Source organism: Alligator mississippiensis, chromosome 6, assembly GCF_030867095.1.
Source record: "Alligator mississippiensis isolate rAllMis1 chromosome 6, rAllMis1, whole genome shotgun sequence".
NCBI classification, from domain to species: Eukaryota; Metazoa; Chordata; order Crocodylia; family Alligatoridae; genus Alligator; species Alligator mississippiensis.
In genome coordinates this window covers 30,886,817-30,904,533 of record NC_081829.1, presented here as the reverse complement: position 1 = coordinate 30,904,533, position 17,717 = coordinate 30,886,817, and the positions used below count along the sequence as shown (strand labels likewise).

Sequence of the window (17,717 nt, the reverse complement as noted above, 5' to 3'; positions counted from 1 at the left end):
AGCCAAGAGCGGAACTCTAGTACATTTCAGTAGGGTAAGGACTTTGCTCAAGCTCTTCCATTTGAGTCCAAATCTTCACTGTTTTATAACTTGTTTAGTGATTTACATTGGTAAGAGGCTATCAAGTCAAAGATTCCACTCACTGGTATATTCTTGGGTATTTCATTTTCACTTTGCAGAGGTGTAAATGACTACAAGGTACCAGGTATTTCCTGTTGGAGTCCTCAGCCTCCAGGATTTATGGAGATGCCTAGTGGATATTGGTAGATATTTAAAAACATTTCTAGCTTTCTTAAATACTAGACATGCCAAAAGTCTGAAGATGACTTGTTTAGTTTATGGAGATGTGAAGAAATACATTTCTCTTTAATCATCTAAAAAGTCAAGTTAAAATCACTGCAAGTTGCATTAAATTATATATTAATATACTGTATCCCACTTTCCTAACCTTTACTTAAGGTGATGAATAATCACTAATGTATTTTCCCTTCCCCCAGTTTAAAAAAAAAATTGTTTGCAGTCCTTGTTGTTAAATTCATAACATCGTCCAAAACATCTTCCATCCGTGAAAACTCACACTTCCTCCACTTCATAGGTGCATTGGAAGAACTGTTGGCACTCCCAAAACTCAAAGGAGGTATTATTAAAATTTTATTTCAAAGTGAGACTATGTTGCTAGCTCACAAGTGGTTTTTATTGTAAGACTCATGGTCCTTGATATTTTTTCCTAAAGACCAAGTTCCTGAAGATAAGTGATTATGTGAAAATATAAGCTTTGCAATTTTTAAAATAGGAAAGACTGTGAAAGGAAATGTGAAGATGTGAAGCTCTGAATGGACCACTGAAAGAAAGCAGCTTGGGAGGAGGGGTGAGAGAGTGAGAAGGGTATGGGAAGGCACTGGGGAGCTGTGCAGGGATTTTAAAACTGGGGATCCAAAGTATACCATAGCTAGTAGTGGGCTCTCAAGAAGGGTGTGATATAGTCAAAATGGTGGGAACAGAGAATGCTTTTAGGTGCAGCATTTGATACAGATGGAAAGTACAAGAGAATGGAGAGAATGCATCAGTTGAAGCAATAGAAGCATCAGTGCCCTCAGGGGTGGTATTGAAGGGTAAGAAATGATAGGCTTGGGCATGGGAAAGAGTAAAAGGAGTTGCATTTATCACAGGAGTTGTGAGCCAGGGTGATGTGAAGGAGTGTGAAACTGTGACCAAAGTTGGAGAAAGGAAAAGAGAGGTGTAGCTTTGCAGAAGTTCCTCAGGCAGTGGGCCAGGTCCAAATGGATGTACCAGAGAGGCAGCCAAAAATATGAAAGTGGATAAAGGAAATGCTGGAGCTAGAGGTTACATTTGGCAGCTCTTGCAACACAAAAGGTAGTAATTAAAGCTTTAGGTAGCAAAGAACTGGATAATAATATCCAGGGCAAGTGCACAGGGAGGAGAAGAGGTACTAAGGAGGCCCAGTGACCAAAGGAGAAGAGTCAGAGCTCCTGGGAGGAAACTGGCTGCGTCTAACTGATAAAGAACCAAAGCCCTTGTACTCTGTCGATGTTTGTGCATCATGTCTTTGTTTTTTGGGGTTGTTTTTTTTAAAGCAGTATATTAACAATGTCATAGAACATTTTACTTATATTTCTAATATATACATGCCAGTTGTAGTTTACTATCTTTTAGTCTGATATGGGCAACCCTTCTGGGCAGAGATCTTGCTTAAAATTTGGTGAGAACTGTGCCTGTTCAGTAGTTACAGATTTGATTCTTTGTCACAACACAATGCAGCATAGTCTGGCTTCATATTTCACATATGGGGTCTGAGCCTGCTCCCACTGAATAGAAGTTTCCATTGAGTGGGATCTGGCTCAGTCAAAAAAAAAAAGTCCAAACTTTGAAAGCCTTGAATTTAGGAATGGTAGTGGAGCAATTCAAGTACTTGTTTGTAAATCCAAGGAGAATATAACTGGGATGTACAACATTTTCTTGCATCTGTTCTTCATACAGTAGGTATTTTATGCTTTAGGGACTATCGGACCAAAAAGAGATATAACTAACCTGGCAAATGAACTTGACAGAAATGAAATGAAATATTCACTGAGTTTACAAAAGATAAGAAATATGTATCTTCCTTTAAAAGAACATTTGAATAATTAATTCAATTTTTTGAAGCTGGAAGTTAAAAACTAACAGTTTTAATTGTAGTGCTGTAGTCATAAAAAGGGCAAGTCAAAATAACATAGACTTTAGTTTACATACAATAGGTTAATACTGGTCTTATTTAACTGCTTTTGAATGTTACTGGTAACAAATGAAAGTTCTGTTAATTTAACTTTCTTTCGTCTTGTCTCATGCACATTTGTTTTTTCTCTTTAAAGTTTAATTTATGACTATTGCAAAAATAATTGGAAAAATATATTTTACCTTGGTATAAGCTTTCAGTAAGTTGTTCACAGTAAACGAGGGTGCTTTTGGGTGGAAGGACATCAAGGTATAAGCAGAAGCTGCAAGAAGTGGGTCTGTTTATTTAGTAGGCTTTCCCTCTGAGAACATACCTGCATTGCATGTAAGCTCGAAGCATGTGAGCCTGATCCCATTTATCCACATTGTATTGCTGTGCACACTTTACACCCAGCATGTGTGTTGGTCCACACTGTTGCTTCTGCTTCAGGTGTCTGGCACCAGGGTTCCTAAGTGTGTATTTCAAGTTTCAATGACCACATAAAATGAAGTCTTGCTTAGGAGTAAGTTTGTGGTGTGCTTGTCTTTCCGTCATGGCTCCAAGGATGTCAGTGATCTTCAGCCAGCTATTTTAAGTACCTGAGGCTCTTCAAATCTTGCAAGTTCCTCAGTACCATCTGTTTTTTACCCATTGTCCAAACCACAGATCCATTGTATTATCTACTCCTGATTGTGGGCCTGCTGTTGATGCTGTAGCATGCTGTGAGATACTTCTGGGACTTTCTGAAAAATGGCTGTTTGCTGAACTCTGTATTTTATGAAGCCTTGACAGACGTGATGAATGCTATAATTGCCATTCAATGCTCATGTTAAGACAATGGCACTTTTTTGGAGCAGGAGGTCTACCAGGTGATCTTTTAAACTTGGGATTATCACCAATGGCATCACACTTCCTTGAGCTGTTTGAGAAGCTTGCCCCAACTTCTAAAGCAGGGGTGGGCAATTATTTGGGCTGGAAGGCCACTTAGGGAGTTTTGGTGAGCTTTTGTGGGTTGGGTCACCACTCCTACCCCTCTACTGTACCAGGTCAGCTCCCCCTCCCCCCTGGCCTGCAACAGCTCACCAGAACTCCCTAAGTGGCTTTGGCCCATGCTCAGCTGAACAGATGGGATGGGGCCATGATGTAGGTGGGGAGTTGCATCTGGGAATGGAATGGGGTGGGTGAGCAGGGCCAGAGCTGGGGTTGGGATTGGGATTGCTGGGTGGTAACAGTGTAGGGCTGGGGCCCGGGGCTTGAGGCAGAGCTGTGATTTGCTCCCTGCATGCCCTTGGAACAGGCGCCAGTTCTGTGGGCAGGGGCAAGCAGGGAGCAGATTGCAGCTTTGCTCTGGATCCCAAGCTCGCACTGTCACTGCCTCCCAGGGTCCCCATGGAGACTGGCCGCAACCCACGGGGCAGGGCGTATGACCAGGAGGATGGGATGGGGCTGTGGGTGGGTGGGGAGCAGTGTCTGGGAGTGGGACGGGTGGGAGGGGCTGGGGTTGGGTCCAGGGTTGTGGACAGAATTGGAATTGTGGGGCTGTGACCTTGCAGCCCCATCCCATCCTCCTGGTTGCACTCCCTGCCCATGCAGGTCCTGGGCCAGTCTTCATGGACACCTTGCCCACCCTCCCGCCTGCTCTGTCCGACATTCCCAGCAGTGGATGTGGGACAGACAGGCCACGGTGTCTGGGCAGCAGGGCCAGGTTCGGCAGTGGCAGCAGAGAATGGCAGTGGCAGCTGGAAGGAGCAGCCATTGCAGAGCTGCTTGGAAGTTAGTCTGGTTGCCACACCATCCCAGCTCTGCTGTGTGCCTGGGGGCAGTGGGACCAGCCCTGTGTCCCATGGCGTGGGCAGCCCCCCACTCCTGGGCTGGGTGAGCCTGAGAGACTAGCTGTGGGCTAGACAGAATTCCTTGGCAGGCTGTAATTTGTCTACCCCTGCCCTAAAGAAACCCATGCTGGGACTGACGTTTGTTGCTATTACTCTTTGGCCACCAGCTACACCAAAAGTATACAGATATGTGGTTTGCCACTTTGTTGGGAGTTCAGGGCTATTGGTAGAGGTTCATGCAATTTTTTTTTTAAAGCTTTTTACCAGGGGTGTGCCTAAAATTATAGCAGGCTTTCAAAGAATGAAGGACTGTCTACCCTCTTTTACCATGGCTCATGAAACTTGCTATCATCACACAATCCCTTGAAAAGAGAAAATCTATTTTATGTGCTTTGCACTTGCACTATGGTGGTGGAGTGTGTGTTTAGCTGACTGAAGACAAGATGATGTTGCCTTTAAAACTGTTTGGATATCATCATTCCAAAGGCTGTTTGTAAGATTGTAGCCTGCTGCATCTTGCACAGTCTCTCTGAAGCTAAAGTTTAGTGCTTTCATGTGGAACTGACTCAGGATCTGATGGTATCCTCAGCTGGCTCATGCAACTAGAAAGTGCATCTATCAAACTGGCATAGGTTTGGAGGAGGCTGCCGATAAGGAATGTCAAATGTGCCCACATCCCAGCCATGAATGATGACATTTATGAGTAACTGATTGGGAATGTCTGTAATGCTTTTCTGCCCATATTTGTCAGAAAACTGGTTATATTAATCATCTAATATTAAGTTTACATATTGAGTTAAGGGGTGGGACCTGCATCAATTTTTGCTGTGTGTTTTACACAAATAAACTATATTAAAGTATCTGAAACAAAATGACATGGACCCACATGGTCCAAATCCCACAAACAGAGATTTTGACTAAAAGTGATTACAACTAAAAAAAAGGACACCTGAAAGTCAAGATAACTTAGGAGAATACACAGAAAAAAACAGTAAAATTTATAGAATACAGTGAAAATGTAATGCAGTGTGCACAACAAAACAAAATAATCCACACTTAAGTGAAATGTTCAAGGACACTTAGTGATAATACTAATGGTTGCCCATAATGCTCCTTTTGGTATATCATAATCCTGTGATACCAGACCCATGATTTAGTTCATATTAAACAGGAAAGAATGAGGATTGAGTGCATGGACACTGGTTTCTTGCTCTATTTGCTGGGATTGCCCACTCATTGAGAAACCAGAGAGATTTCCAAATCTTGCTTTGTTCATAGCATATGATACAGTGCTCAGAGATATGAAGGGAAAGACATTTGTGTGGGAGCCTGTGGATGCTGTGTTCTGTTGAAAATCATGGTGAAGATAAACTCTCTTAACATGTGGTCCAACACCTTTTCAGTTTTTCTCTACCTGATGAATCTTACTAACAGTCCCTATTTTCAAATGCATTTGTCATCAAATAGCTGACAAATAAACTTTAAAATAAAGTTTAGGAAATGCTGTCCTGCATAAGGATAGCAGTACTGATGACAAACCAGGTAATCCCTGCCTTTTTTCCTTCTCACACAGCAGTTACAAACATGGTTCCTGAGACTGTCTCTGTGCTTGGTTCCTGAGACTCTCTCTTAAAAACTTCCTGAGACTGTCTCTGTGCTTCTGCCTCTCCAGTGCAATTGCTGTTTCACCTCAAATTTATCCTCCCAGGACATGTCTGATAGAATAGCAGATTGCTCAGCAGATTGTTCCTGGTTAGTTGTGGTTTGATTTGGATTGTCAATGATTTAGAATATCACCTTGAAATCATTCCCCCTTTCTCTCTTTCTAGACTCTAGAGAGAGGAGAAAAATGGGGAAGCCATGACAGGCATCTTGTGGAACAGCATGTAGCAAGGGCACATGGCAGTTATATTTCTATACCTTTCATTAGTGTCCTCTAGCTTTGTAGTATTGCCGCTTAAGGTACTTGATTTACTGACAGTTTTATAATCAAATCCAATTTGGTGAATGCACACCTGCACCAGCTGTCTGGCCTGGTAATGGTGCATATTGTTGGTAAGCCAGGCAGTAATCTTACTCTAAGGGATAGTGCCTCCCTATAGTTACAAGAAAACTGGAGTGCTCCTCTGTCCAGCCAGTTGCATGTAGGAAGGGTCACCTTTTGCATAATAGTGTTTAGCTGTGTGCAGGCAATCTGGATTGGACTGCATAGAAAATAAGGCATTTAGTAGGGGAATATAAAGTGCCCCACAGCTTTAAAGGGAACAGAGGGAAAGAAACAAGTATGTGAAAGAGCCAGAAGATACAGGTCTATGGGAGTGCTAGTACATGTGGAGAGACTGGAATCACTACAGAGCTAGCACTGCAATATGGTGGTAGGAAAATTATGCTAATTGGAGATGCTGTCTTTAGAGCATGAGGTTCTGATTGCTTCTTCAAAGACTAGTAGTATAAACAACTATGTTTCAAACTGGGCAACTATATTTTGCCTACTTAATTCATTCCTTATCCTTTTGTGTATTTTTTAGTTTCTTTGTGTTTCTTCAGACACTTGCTGATGAAATGGCTCCTAGGTATACGATACATATAATCATCATAATAAGGCCTGTAGGAAGACAGCTGCCATATTGTATTCAGTGACTAAAACTGCATCTTCTGCATCTCTTTATGTCAGTCAGGAAGCTGTGTCAAGCTTTCTTTATTACAGATTGGTTTTAAACTTTTATTCATATTGTGCCATTTCACCTTCAAGGGAGTCCTTTAGCCCCAAACCTCTCCACTCTCTGTTGCTTGACTACTGAAAATAAGCTGAACTTTACCAACAGGCTAACTTCTTGACCCAGTGCACTTCAGCTTCACTTGTCTCAGTCCGGGGCCTACCACCTCTGGCAGAGGAAGTTTTGCCAACTTGCAGAATCACACCTTTTATCTGCCTTGTATAAGAAATTAGGTCCTCATCCACACAGGAGCAACTAGGCTATATAGCCAACTGTTTTGAAATAACACTTAACACAGGTAGTCAGCAAGGTATAAGAAATAGCAAAGAAATCTATAATATAAATGAAAGAAATCATAATAATGTGGCTGTATATTGAGATAGTCTGAAATATCAGCAAAAGACAAAGCTAGAAGAACTATGATCATACCCTGCACCCTCCCTAGAATTAAGCTTTTGGCACTGACCCTGTTTCAGAATTTTCAGAATAGTCAGGTTGGACTACCCAGCTCTGTCAGCTGGGGCAAACAATCAATGTCCATGGATCTTTTGACAAAAAATGTACTCCCATGGCAGTTCTTAAGTACTCATTCTTATCTACACATCTGCATTCTTATACTGAATTATCAGGGAGCATGTATATTCTATGCATAAAACTTCCTCCTCCAGATATACATTTGTTTCACAGGTCAGGCATCAACCCTGCACCAATGATGTTTAGGAAATATTTATATCCTTTTAGACTAATCCAATATTCTTTATCAACTACTGTAGTGAGAGATGGTCTCTCACTTACTTTCTCCAGTGGTGTGAAATATCAGTCTGATTAGATTTCTTTCCACTAAGGGCTTCCCCTTTTGAAATATAAAGCATCACTCCTTGTTTGTGGTTGGGTTTGGGCTCACATATGCATCTTTTTTGTTGACCATTATGGATAGACATCTTGGCTGCATACAGATGAGCATGCACATTTGGTTCTACAGGGACAAATAGAAGAGGTGCACCTTGCGCTGCAGGAACTTGTTCCCAGGGAATGCCCGTATCACGTGTGCTTTGGCATACAGCAAGTTACCCTGGGTGGGGTAGGAGAGGCATCCATTTGTATAGGCATTGCAAACCTGGCCCTATGTGGGCAAGCTAAATGGGTGCCTGTACACGAGTGGGGAGGCTGCTCTGATGTGCTGTAATTGCAGCACGTCGGAGCAGACTTGATTAATCGTGTCTGCTGAAGCATGGTAATTACCACACTTGATAACCTACTGTGTCTTGTGTATCAGCATCCCCACACTTTCAAATGGCAGTTGAGGTGCTTGAATTAAAGCTCATTTGATGAGCTTTAGTTCAAGCACCCCTGCCACCATTTTGAAGTGCAGGGATGCTGATACATGAGATGCTGCAGCACTTTAATTAGAGTGGCTCTCGGAGCAGCTCTAATTAAAGTGCCTCCCCACCTCCACCCTCAAAGCATGTGTAAAACTGCCCAATAACTTTAACTCTTAATAATGGAAACATATGTGAATGTGTCAGACTTCAGATGCTCAGAAGACCAGCTTTTCAGTCCTGGCAGCAACAAATAATCTGTTTAACTACATGCTTTTCCCTGCTCCCCAGATAAACTGTCCCGGATGCTAAAATTTTGTTATTTGGACTCATACAATTTACTAAGGTGGATCGAGTCTGCTGAATGGATACTTTTCATTCCCTCCTATTGGAAAAAGCTACTATTATTCATCTGGCAAACAGCTGAAGTTAAAATAAATGGATGTGCATGGGTGAATCACCAAGGACTCCACCAACAGACTGTCTGTGATGGTAGGAAAGGGTGTGTGCCACTGGTGCATCACCAATAATTCCACCAAAAGACTATTTGTGATGGTAGAAAATGGTTTGTGGTGTCTGAATGTGAATCACCAAGGGCTCCACCAAAAGACTGTGTTTATGTTTAATCCTTATGGGATAACATGAAATAAATACAGATGGCCAGATCCTTGGCTAGTGTAAATCTGCAGAAGTTAGCTGAAGTCACTGCATTTACTCCATTTCCATATCCGGCTAAGTTTTTTTTAAGGTTAAGTAATTAGGTTTTATCTATCCTAAGAAAAATCTTATTTTAGCTTCAGTTACTTTTCAGTGCCCAACACTGCTCTGCAGTGTTGCAGGGTTGTTGTTGTTAAGTACTGGACACAATCCTCCCAAGAGGCAACTACATTTTAGCATGAAATTATAGGATAGTTTCAGATTTCTAATGTAATTTGAGATGTTTTGGCATGAGAGGTGCCTTGGAAACATCAAGATATTTTGGCTTTTATTTCTACGAAATATCGATTTTTTTTCTGTATCATTCAACATAATAAAATGTCATATAAATACTACTAGCATTTTAACAGGGGCTTCTCTTAAACTTGGCAAACTGTAATGTTATATTCTTTGAACTAAGATTTAATATGTTTAGAGATAGTCAAAATCTTAGACATTGCAAAAAACATCTCTAAACCTGGTACTATTTGGATCTGTTTTTGGATAGGTTAAGCAGGGAGTTCAAGTTGACCTGAACTGGAGAGGCCAGGGAAGTACACAGGCAGCTGAATATAGGACACCTGGGCTAGGAACAGACATGCAAAAAGCCGGAGCTTGAATTGATTCACTCTTTGCAGGTCAGTCTAAGCTGCACAGCTTAAATTGATTAATAACTGGATAGATATTCTCTGTTAATCAGGAAATGCAGCCAGCCACATGCTTGCAGTGGCTCAAGCCAGAAGCTGGGGGGTGCTAGAGCATGCCTGCCAACCACTGCCAAAGGGGAAGGAAGAGGGGCAGCAAGGCTCTCACCCCTCCCTGCTAGAGCAGAGGGGACATAGCCATGCACCAGCAGGGGCTAGCACAACACACAGGATGCCACCCACCGGGGGAGGGGAAGCTGCTGGTAGACTGAGGAGTTGGGATGAGGAAAAATTCCTTTCTCTGAGGCAAACATGTATTGAACACAGCAATTTGCAAAGCATGCAACAGGGAACTACCAGAAATCTTCACCTAAGCTAAGATACAACCCAGTAAAACACAGAATACACAGTTTAGTCTAACTTCAAATGTAAACCAGGAAGACAAGAATTAGTTTTACTAATTCTGAGGGCAGAGTGTCTCCTTATGCCAGGCATTCAGCAAGGCTTTGTTTAGGTATTCCCAGTTTTTACATGTTCTGCTTTATAATATAAATGTATCTCTCTGCATTCTTTGGTGAAGCTGTCTGCAGCTTCCCTTAACTACATCTCCAGCATGTATGTTGATTTTCAGGTCTTTGCCAACACTTCCTACCTCTTAGTCTGGTGACTCTGGTCCTTCAGGTCTTAGCTCTGGGCTCATAGGTGTATCCCTGCCTGTCTGCAGGCAAGCCACAGAGACTGGGTTTTTGGGAAGAGAGGGGACAGAGGAAGAAATTAACTCTATCCCTGCCTGGCTGCAGGCAAGCCGTAGAGGTGCAGGTGGGGCTGGCAAACCTCACCTGCAGTCCCCAGGATTTGCAAGTGGAGGGAGGGGAGGTGGAGAGCAGATGGAACGAGGAATTTGTCTCAGGGGACATGGCAGGCCATCATCTGGCCAGCCCACCTCATTGGAGCAGAACCTCATCCAGCTCAGGGAGCATGCCAGGATGGTGTGGAAATCTGATTTAACTTAAACCAGCAAGGGGTCTGGGACAGACACTGCATAAACCAGTTTGGCCCAAATCAGTTAATTCTGATACTACATTCAACCAGGTTTATCTCAAACCAGTTTCAGCCATTTTCAAACTGGTTTATGTGCACTGAATGTCTGTTCTGTTACAGGTTTAAACCAGTTTCTGATCACTTAAACCAGTTTATGTGTAATATCTGTCCCTAGCCCTGAGGTACTGGTTGCTGTTTAATAACATGAATGTCTACATATGTTTAGAACTAAAGTGGTATTTTTATTGGGAGACTTATTTACAGAGGTGCTGAAACTGAAATTGGTAATCTAGCCATCTGCCCACAGCTGACTTCATAGTGCCTCCTCCAGAATCTTTTTTTTTTTTTTTTGCAACCTATGTTCTTCCTGCCAAGTTTTATGCAGTTTGCTACTACAGGAAGTTTGCATTGTCACTGCCTGAGCTAACCTTGTTCTCTGAATGAGCAGGAGTCAACAGATTGCTAGTCTGCCACCTTTCATCACTAATAACCAACCAAATAAAAATGGAATTTTAAAAATGACAACAGCTATGACAATATGTGCAATTTAATTTTAATAGCTAAGTGTAATTATTATGTAGAAAGGCATCATATGCCTTTAAGGCTGCAGCTAGAATGGAAACCCCACTTCCTGGAATATAGGAGAGATCTAGCCAAAGGGCTAGGCAGATGAAAGGGAGGTGGTTTGGAGGCAGGTGCTTTGCCAGGAGTAAACTCTTGGCAGCCAGAAAAAAACAGGGTATGACTATAGTAAGCTTTGGTGATTAAGTCCTAGAGACTGCCTTACCGGTGAGCCAACCCTTAGATTTGAGAGAGAGCCAAGCCCTGGAGACCTCTCTGAGGGTGGGTCAAGCCCAGAAATATTGTTGGTGAGGAAGATGATGGGTAATTGAGAGTTGGCCTTCAGGAGAGGCAAGTCTCCCACCCCTCCTGCCCTACATATGAGCGACTAGAGTGAGGCCAGCCCAGGATTAGACTGAGCCTATGGTTATGAGCAGGAATCTGGGTTTTCTGTTTGCTGCAGAAAAATGTGGATAGTCTCCTTTAAAGGAGAAAGATGCGGGAAATGTAGGTTTCCCCTTGCACACTGGCAGAGTTCCAGCCTGCAAGCGGCTGCTTGGGGTTGGGGGGAGCAGGATGCAGGAGAAGTTGTGTGCATGTGTGCGTACATGCGCATGCATGTGGCCAGCAGTACAGCCAGGCAGTAGTGTTGTGCACCTCAATGGAGGGGAGGGAGCATAGGTGACTTATGGGGGAGTAGCAGGAGCCACAGATTGAGGCCCACATAGTGAGGGAGGGAGTAGGGCAGGGTTGGCAGATGGGGATGGGGGCACTGCCCAGATGGCTGTGCCTGGAGCCGGGTTGCAAATGTGTGGCTGTGGGGCCAGCCGAGGAGTGGGGCAGAGCTGGAAGCAGCAGGGAGGCTGGCTTCCCACTGCTATGTGCATTCTTGGGGTGGGGGGAATATGGGGGTATGTGCCTCCCCAGATTTGTGTGTGTGGTAGGGGAGGATGCTGGTTGCCTGCTGTGGGTTCAGGACTCCCTGCCCTGCTACCCTCCCCCAGGGGATCTCTGCGGCCCAGCAGGCAGGACCCAGTGCAGGAGGGTGGAGCAGGGCAGGGAGTTTTGGTGCTGCTGCCACCACCAGGAGCCCTGCACCAGCCACACTGCCATGGCAAGGTGCCTCCTACTTGCCTGGCAGCAGCAGGGGGGCACAACTCCATGCCACCACCCCCACTATTGTCAGGCAGGTAGGGGGTGCCTTGCCATGGTGGTGCAGCTGGTGCAGGGCTCCTGGTAGCACCAAGCCTTTCCAGCATCCTGTGCCAGGTCTCCCCCGCTGTGCCATGGAGGCCTCCAAGGGGAGGTCAGCAGGGCAGAGAGTCCTGAGCCATGCAGCAGGCAGCACATATCCTCCCCCCACATTGGCTCCAGTCCAGTTGTGCCACCCATGGTGGGGGGCATGTCTGAGCTCCATGCTCTGCTCCAGCTGCAGCAGCTGCTGCCTCCTATGCACAGCAGCAAGGGCTCAGGCGCTGCTGGAGGTGGGGGGGCAGGGGCTGCGGGCCCTGGCCCTGGTCCCACAACCCTGGCAGCTGGTGCTTCCCCCTGGCAGGCCTGGGGGACGCAGGCGGCTTCAGGTCAGGAGTGAGGGGTACTAGCAGGGCAGGAGGGGTGGGATACTGTGGGTTTGGAGTGAGGGGCACTGGCAAGGATGGGGGGCTGCAAATCAGGATTGAGGGGCACCATCAGGGTTGGAGGGGTGGGGGACTGCAGGTTGGTACTGAGGGGCAGTAGCAGGGCTGTGGCGGCTGTGGCTTGGGAGTGAGGGACATCAGGAGGCCCAGGGGGCTGCAGGTTGGGAGTGAGGGGCAAGAGTATGGGCAGGGCACCGGCATACCACAAAGCAGCTGTGGGGACAGCTTCAATCAGACCTGCATCCTGGTGAATGAAGGGGACAGTGGAAGCTCTGATTTTCCATGATAAAAAACTAAAATCAAATGCCAAAATATGTAGGTACTTAGAATTTATTATAATGATTGGGGCACTATAGGCTTCCAAATAGCTTTGAAATGGTAACATATCAAAAAAACATATTCAACTGATACCTATATATATATATATATATATATATATATATATATATATATAGTGGCATTTCATGTGGAAAAACATGGATTTTTTGGGTAGGGAGTTTGAATCAGAGAATTTGGGATTTTTAAACAAAGAGTACTGGGATCCCTGGTTATGAGGCTGACTGTTAATGCCCTGGATGGCATGGAGAAAAAACATTCACAAGAACTGCTTCTGAGCTGAACTGAGGGTTCATAACAAACTAAAGCATGGAGGTGAGAACATGTGCCACCAGGTGATTGGGGGAGTGAGCTATGCTAATCCCAAAAGGGGGTGAGAGATAGGGTGCTCTAGGGGCCACAGCCTCAGAGCCATCATAGATTTATAGATTCACAGATGTTAGGGGCTGATCATCGGGACCAGCCCCTCTGCACTTGGGCAGCCCTGCTGCACTTGGGCAGGAAAGCCTGCTGGGGTCAGCCTTTATCCCCAACCAGTCCTTGAACGTGATTGCACTCACCCATATTTTGGTGTCATCCACGAACTTTGCCAGTACACTTTTAACCCCCAAATCCAAATAATTGATGAACATGTTGAAAATACTGGTCTGAGTACTGAACCCTGAGGGACACCACTGGTTACCTTTTGCCATGTCGACTCAGTTCCATCTATTAATACTCTCTGGGTCCTACCTCAGAGCCGATTACTTAGTCACTAGACCATAAAGTAGTTGAAGCCACATTTTCCCAGTTTTACCGTGAGGACATCATGGAAGTCAAAGGCCTTTTTGAACTCCAAGTATATGACATCAACTTCATTTCTTTTATCCAGGTGGCGAGTTACCTGTTCATAGAAGAAAATGAGGTTGGTCAGGCATGACCTGCCCGCAACGAAGCCATGTTGGCTGTCCTTTAGAATACTTCCTTCTGTTAGCTTATCTCACAAAGTTCCACTCTACACATGCAGATAAAGGTGCGATTGGATCCAATTGATGTATACAATTGCACCTTGTGCAATGCTACTCATGCATGACAGGAGGCACAATTGTACGATTGCACATTAGATCTGATTGGGCCTTACTGCTGGCGAAGGAGGAGCCCAATGCTGGGCTCCCTTGCGTTGGCAAGAAGCAGGCTCTCAGCCTCAGGGGTCGTGTACAGCTGCTACCAAGAGTCCGTCATCTGATGGGGCTTTTGGTACAGGCTGCGCTGCGCTGCCAGGTGCAGGGCTTCTGGGTCCCAGCTGCACCCCATCAGCAACTGGAACTGAGAGCCTCATCAGCTGCGGGACTCAGCAGCTGCAGTCTACAAGCTGTGGGGGTGCCTGGAGTGCCCCACACTCCTGCAGCTGGGAGACCATATTGGCTGTGATTTTCTATTCCCAGGGGTGCATTGTGCTCCCCAGAGCCTGGAAGATTGTAGCAGCTGTGGTGTTCCAGCTGCACACTGCCTACTCGTGCAAATTAAAGCTGGATAGAAACCACCTATAAAGTTATTACACATTTACAAGCAATAACTTCATAGCTGTTTGGATCTTTTGAAGGCAGGATAATAATTTACATGTGTAACCAGTCTAAATTTATTGTCCAGTTAAGGTAATTGTACAATAAATATAACATGTAGAGGGAGCGTAAGGTAACAGGTTTAACTCAGCATTTTAAAACAGTGCACTTAATTACTAGCCAGAATGACTTTACAGACAGAATTAGACAGTACAATAAAGAGAGATGTGGTGTACAAATCAGCAAACCGCTTTCTACATATTCAGATATCTGTGATACTTAATGCTGTCCTTATAGAGGAAGGTAAATATATGGATTTATGATACATGCTAAAACTTTTCTGTGTAGTTGTTGAAAATCTACAGAGTGTTTAAAAATCATTTAATTGAATCTTTGAAACAATGAGAATGGAGTTGCAGTCAGCTTGTACAAAGGAAATGAGCTAAAACCACAGAGGAATGTGTGCCAGACTGACTTGGATCTACTGACAACACTACACCAATTGAGGGTTTTTTAAAGAGAAAGAAAGTTGCAGTTTCCTAGCTTAATTTATTGGGTAATCTTACTGGGTAGTCACTTCTTGCTATTTTTATTACTAGTTTCACAATATTTTTCTTAAAAGCTATGACACCTCAGTGAAAATGTGAGGAACTACTTTTGTGGGTCTTGCTCATAATTTCTGAGCTTCTGGGATTGTCAGTATTGCTATTAGTTACTTTCCTTGCTTTATACTTCCCTGCTAACTTCGTGGGCTGTGTACAGACTTTCAAAAAGCTGGAGGCAGACTCAATCTAAGTTATGTCGTTTTCTGTAAGTGGCATAGTTTAGACTGGTAGTGAACAGAACACACATTCGCCCTTTGGTGTGGGTGGTGGGGGTGTAAATCTTAGACCAGGTTCTGCCCTTTTTAAACCGGTTTATGTGTGCTGAACTTCTGTTCTGTTAAGTGTATATACTGGTTTCTGATCTCTGATCACTCATGCCAGGAAAAGTGTAATGTCTGTACCTGGCCATGGTGTTTGAGAAGAGTCAGAGAAAGCAGTTCAGTGAGTAAGTCTGAGGACAGTGGCTAGGACTCTGAAGGAATGTGCCAAATCAGAGACCCACTCTCAGCTCTCATTATGGCAGTCTTTGGTTGCAACTTCTCTCTGCTCCTCCCCACAACCATCCTGCCAGTATGGCAAGCACCCAAGGTGCACTTGTATGGTTGATACAAGTTTGTCCCTCAGTTTGTACCCCTTTTAAATGAAGCTTCTTCCAGTGGGATATCACTGTGTGCTCAGAGGCTCAGAAAAAGGAAACGTACTTACTTGTACTCGTCTGTGGGGAAAGAGTGCAACAAGCACCAAGATATCCTATAAGAGCAGGATAGTCATTGGAGAAATTCCCTTGTCACTAGCAGTAAGCCAGATGGAAGTAGTTAAGTGGAAAACTGCACACACAACCTGATGAGGAAAACTGCAGTAGAATTGGGGAAGGGAGATTTGCTCAGCCTTGCTCCATGAAGGGCCCTTTGAGAGAAGCAGGGAGTGGTTAGGACATATGCAGAGATACAAAACTATTCAGAAAAGGGAGGAAGAAATAAAATGGAGGGATCCTTAGCAGCTGACAATCTCTTCATTTGTGCTGCCAATCTCATTGAGAATTAAAAGCACTGGTGCATTTGTAAAGAGCAAAGGAGACTCCTTCAACAACTTTCTGTTCTTTAACAATTTCTTGCACTAACTTCTATGCATTTCATCCACTGCTTTGCTTCTCTTTAGGTTAAGTGGGACAAGTAAAAAATTATATGTATGTATCTATGATCCCACACGATGGCAGTTTTAAAGGCACACGTGCAGCCCTGGATTGGTGAGTGGCTCCTCAGTTTTGGGTTGTACAGGCACCCTTTAAGCAGCTGGGAGTGCGTGAAGCTGAGACTACCAAGTTGCTCCCTGATCCCAGGCTTCCTGTGGACCAGCAGACATGGAATGGGATCTGGGGAGTTTTATCCTAAATCCCCCAAATTGCATGCCTTTGGATTTTTGAGATGGAAGGATAAGTGATTTTTTTGAATCTGTCATGATATTCCTTAGATCCCATGATTAAATTAATGCCTGGAGGGGCCTCATTTACTGCAGTGAGCCAGGGCTGGAATGCCTCTCTTTAAGAGTGGTGCGGCTATCAGTTTCACAGCTGGAAAGGAGTGTATTGGGATGGGCAGCTTAATATTTGTCCACAATGGCAGTGGACAAAGTAGTGTTCCTGACAAATGTTAAATGGACACTAGAATGAGTTGAGTGCCTAACAGCAAAAGAGACTTCACAGGTGCAGCAGTAAGACATGTTCAGTTTTTTCTTTCTTGGGGGACAGGTTTTGGACATCTGGAATTTTAAGTACAGTAAGTAATCTGAATTATAATGGACCTCTTCTAGTGGCTTTTTCTGTCACCCATATTAACAGAGCTGCTTTCAGTAGGACAGCTGATATGACAACAATATATGCTTCATGATTAGAAAACTAAATTATTCCTAAAAGACTTTGAACATCTACAAATATATGTATTTGTAGCTTAATTGCTATAACCACTCCTCCTCCAAATCAATTTTAGCACATGAATTTCAGGTTTTTTTGGAAAGATGTTTTATTAAGTAAAACAAAACATTGGTTAGTAGTGACTTGAGTATCTAGACTGAATATCTGGTAAGAAGCAAGATCTGGAGAGATAGTCATGTGTTGAAGGTGTCAAGACCAACTATTCAAGGAGAAAGAAGATATGCAGTGATGGGCAGGCTGCTCCTGCTTCTCTGCAAACTCCTTAAGTGGCTGAGAGTCTTCCTATGTGGTGTGGACCAGTGAGAGTCAGGGACAGAATAGTCAATCAGGCTGTTAGTGATAAGGAGGATTAGTCATTCTGCTGCAGGTGGTGAGCCCTCACAGGCAGGGTGAGACTGAGTCATTACATGTGGGAGTTGCTTCTAAGGCCAGATTGATGCACTGACTGCAAGGGCAATGTGCTTATTGTCAGATAGAAGGGACCAACTTACTTTGCTCTCAAGGATTGTTGATGTGAAAGAATTTTTCTGACACAGGATCTTTGAAGATGTGGGGAGAATGGAGGGAGTAATATTGTAGTATAGCGCTAGGGGGCCTCCTCCCTACAACCTCAGTGTTGCTTTTAAGGGGAGTGAGGAGTTGGTAG

General features: G+C 44.1%; 1 protein-coding gene across 9 annotated transcripts in view; it reads left to right on the top strand.

The window, feature by feature from the left end:
- The window catches only part of KCNMA1 (potassium calcium-activated channel subfamily M alpha 1), a 1,011,367-nt gene that overhangs the window by 42,053 nt on the left and 951,597 nt on the right, over positions 1 to 17,717 (top strand). The window lies entirely within an intron of this gene.